Below are 4279 nucleotides of genomic sequence, written 5' to 3' on the forward strand. Positions count from 1 at the left end.
TATAAAATTTTGTAAATAGATCTAATTTCAGAATTTCTAAGTAATGCTTTGTTAATCCCAAAACTTTTTAAAATTATGATATAGCCCAAAATGCTATGATACTTTTCAAATAAGTCCTTCACCAAAATTTCAAGCAATATTTGTTGATTTCAAAGTTTTCAGAATTCTTTCAATTAAACCATAAACTTGAAAAACAACTAATTTCATAAAATCATTTTTCCATTAAATATGAAACATTTATAATGTGAAAATAATAATTTATTTAAAAAGAATAAAAGCAATCAATTTCATAAAATTATTTTTCCATTAAATATAAAACCTTTAAAATGTGAAAATCATGATTTATTTAAAATGTATAAAAAATAATTTGATCTTAAAAGATTAATCATTCTTAATCTTGTTTGTTATCATCAAAATCAATATTATGGAAACATATATGTTAACACAGAGCTCCATTTGCTAAAGCATCAACCATCAATCTCGTACTTGGATTCAACCCATTGTAAAAGGTTTCTAGCTGTATACAACAGGGAATGCCATGATGAGGACACCTTTTGAGCAACTCTTTAAATCTCTCCCAAGCCTCATACAAACTCTCATCTTCAAGTTGGTGAAAAGAAGTGATCTCATTCCGCAATTTTGCATTCTTGGTTTTCGGAAAATATTTTATTAAGAATTTGTCAGCCAAGTCATTCCATGTGGTGATAGAATCAAATGGTAACAAGTTCAACCATGCTCTTGCTCGATCTCTCAAGGAGTAAGGGAAAAACCTCATTCTCAAAGCATCCTGTGTTGCTCCAGCAATTTTAAAAGCATCACTCACTTCCTAAAACAATTTAAGATGGAGATGAGGATCTTCATATGGCACTCCATTAAATTGACCCACTGTTTGCAACATTTGAAACATCACTGGTTTAAGTTCAAAGTTAGCTGCTTCCACTTCAGGTCTGACTATTCCAGGATGTACAACTTGAGGAGCTAACACAACATAATCTCTGATAGCCCTGTCTCTGTCATCGGCCATGTAAATGTATTGTTGTTGCCTGGTTGTCTCTGATTAACGTGCTTATTAACACTCTTCATGGGCTGACTGCTTTTTTGTTGTTTAAATTAACACTAGTTGCTACAACAATTTCTACAGCACTTGGTAGAATTATTTTGCATCCTCAGCTACCACTTGTTGGACTTCTCATACCCTTAAGCACCCTAACAATGACCAGTTGTTATTCCACCTAAGGTATGACATTATAAGCATACACTCTCTCTACCCTACAAGGTGAATCCCTATATTTAGTTCTTCACAAATCTTAACTCAAGTGTGGCCCTTTTGGGACTCAAGTAAACTCAATCCAGGAAACTTAAATTCAGATCAAGTATTACTCTAATAATTTCCACTAAGATAAGTCCTTTTGTGGTTCTTTCTTAACTTGAACCATTAAATGAATGATCAATCGAAATAATGATTATAATATAAGCTATTAGAGCAAAATGCTACAGCAATCTTGCAGCAACTCATAAGAACAGTAAAAAAATCCATTGAGATTGTTTGTCATTAAACTACAATTAAATTTAGTTCATGCTTTGAAAAAGAAAAGTGAATAACAAAATAGTAGCCATGAAATACATCGTTTCAATCAAAGAGTAAGAAAGAGAACAAGTAAAGAACGATGAAAATTGACTCCAAGTAGTTCTGCTGGTTTCTTCACTAGTGCAGCTTTGTTTTCCCTTGAATTCTGATTTTTCCTTCTTTTCCTCTCGATTTCTTCAATGTTAATTCATCGCCCCCCTTTTTCATATGATATGTGCTCTTTTTATAACTGAAAATTAGGGTAAACAGAAGCCTAGGGCGTGCATAAGCTAGATTAGGAAACTGCAGATCGCAATTCTGCAGATATCCCGCACTAAATTTTCTTTGTCGTTGTTCCAGGATTGCTACAGCAATGGTTGCTCCAGCAACAGCTACAACACTACATTGTTCCAGATTTTGTTTCAATTATTTTGTAGACATGTTCTTCCTCATTTTTGCAAGCCTATTGCATTAGCATTCCTTCCATGAAATATAAGCTTCTGGACACCTACAATTTTGCACACGATTTGAGTACGAATTACTCTAAATCAAGCAAAATTTATATAGATTAAACTAAAATGAATGTTTATGCCAAATGTAACAAAAATGCAATATAAACACATCATATACTCTCCAAGTAATCTTGATTTAAGTCTAGAATTGTCATAATAACTCTCATTTCATAGAGTTATCAGCTCCTATAATGATCGGCACTTTTTACCCAAAATAAAAATTATTTTTTGACACTTTTGTTATGAATTTGTGCATCATTTAAAAATAATATAAATAAAATGGGCTGATTGGTATTATTCAAATGAGTAAAGCGTGGAAGCATTGGTAACAACATTTTTGTTAGATGTATAATTTATGTATTCATGAAAAAAAAATATAACAAATAACAAAAAAATAATAAAGATTTTTACGTTGTAGTGTGAACCGTAGTAGGACCTTTCCTCTCAATTTCCTTCTAAATTATTCATACTGAGCGTCATGAGCATTAATTTACTGTTCCTATTCAAAAAAAAAAATCTAGTGTTCATGTTGGAATTCTTGTGTTTGCCTTCTTGATTTTCCACGCAAAATAATAATAATCTAGAATGGTCTTCCACAGTCACTCATCAAATCTAAACAATAATCACAATATTCTTGATTAAGGATTCTCATTAGAAGGTTTAGTTACTTTTGGTGCATTACCACCACTCTCTGCAACACTTTTGCTTGAATATGCTCCATATTACATAATCCCAAATTATGCATTTACAGATGAAATGACATGTCGACCTAAAATAGCGCAATATATTGTTTAAAATTTATTTAAAAAAATTATCGACCACATGATGGACGCGCCATCTGTAATACCCCAATTCTCCTAAGGGTATTTAAGTCTTTTTAGATTTTAGTAATTCTTTTTACCCTAGTATAAATAGAACAAAATGTCTTTTCTATTATGAGAGAGGGAGAAAGAGAAATTGGCTAAAGAAAAAAAAATGACAGAGAGAAAAAAATGAAGAGAAAAGAGAAAAAAGAAAAGAAAAAGAAAAGAAGAAAGTATTCTTCTTTATTTTGCCATGAGCAACACATGAGATCAAATTGCATAATTTGAATTGGGTATTGTTGAAAGAAGATTTGGATTTGGAGGTGAGTTTTAATTCTTGATTTTTATTAATTTCTTGCGAAGAATCATGATTGCAATAGAAGTAGAAACCTAATATTTTGCAGAAATATTCTGATAGTGCATTATTACGAAAATCATAGTAATTTGTACAAATTGATTTTGATTATGATTTTTGGATATGTTATACTAGACGTCGTCTATAATGTTTTGAAACTTGTTTCAAGTTAATCGGATAAGATTTCAATTAATTACGATTTTTCAAATTCAAGTCTAAAAACCTGGAAATTTATGATTTCAGTTAATAAAGTGAATTACGAAATTATTTTTACCATAGCTAGACTTCTTCAAAAATTATGAAATTTCGATCAGTGATTTTTATATATGTCTAGTATGATTTTGTAAATGTTCATGATTTTATGATAAAGCAATAAATTGTTTTGTATTTTTAAAGCAAGTGCATTCAAAACAAAAAACTGTTTGATAGTATTGATGATGTCTGAAATGTAAATTATTTTCAATAGATTTTGAAGGAATTAAGTTATGAAATTTTTAGTGTGTTCAAAACAAAAAACTGTTAGACAGTATTGATGATGTCTGAAACGTAAATTATTTTCAATAGTTTTTGAAGGAATTAAGTTATGAAATTTTTATCAATGAATTTTCAAAATGTCAGCATATGGTCTATAAAATTTAAGATTTTTTCAATAAGGGAATAATTTATTAAAAATCAGAGAACATGGACAGTTCTATTTTAAGGGCCGAATATTGAGGACATTTGAGGTTGAGTTTAGGAGCTGTTTAAAATGAGATATTTGAGGACATCAGAGTTTATGATTGGGACTTAATTATATTTTATGAGAATTTTATTAATGATTTTAGGTCAAGGATATCAGTACACATTTGTTACATGATGATGTCAAGAGGTAAGTAAACTAGATTTCAAAACGAATCACAATAAACAATATATATATATATATATATATATCTGTGTGTGTGTGTGTGTGTGTGTGTGTGTGTGTGTGTGTTTGACTTGTTTGAAAAGCCTATTTCTGATATGTACATATATGAATTTATATGTGTATGCCCATGTGTTTATG

The 4279-nt window shown here is 30.1% G+C and overlaps 1 non-coding gene across 1 annotated transcript; it reads left to right on the forward strand.

Annotated features, from left to right (window-relative positions):
• Nucleotides 1-533: 533 nt before the first annotated feature.
• LOC112496278 (small nucleolar RNA R71) lies at nucleotides 534-640 on the forward strand. Its single transcript, XR_003062787.2, has one exon. It is a non-coding gene; the product is annotated as a small nucleolar RNA R71 (small nucleolar RNA).
• The last annotated feature ends 3639 nt before the right edge of the window (nucleotides 641-4279 follow it).

Source organism: Citrus sinensis, chromosome 9, assembly GCF_022201045.2.
Source record: "Citrus sinensis cultivar Valencia sweet orange chromosome 9, DVS_A1.0, whole genome shotgun sequence".
NCBI classification, from domain to species: Eukaryota; Viridiplantae; Streptophyta; class Magnoliopsida; order Sapindales; family Rutaceae; genus Citrus; species Citrus sinensis.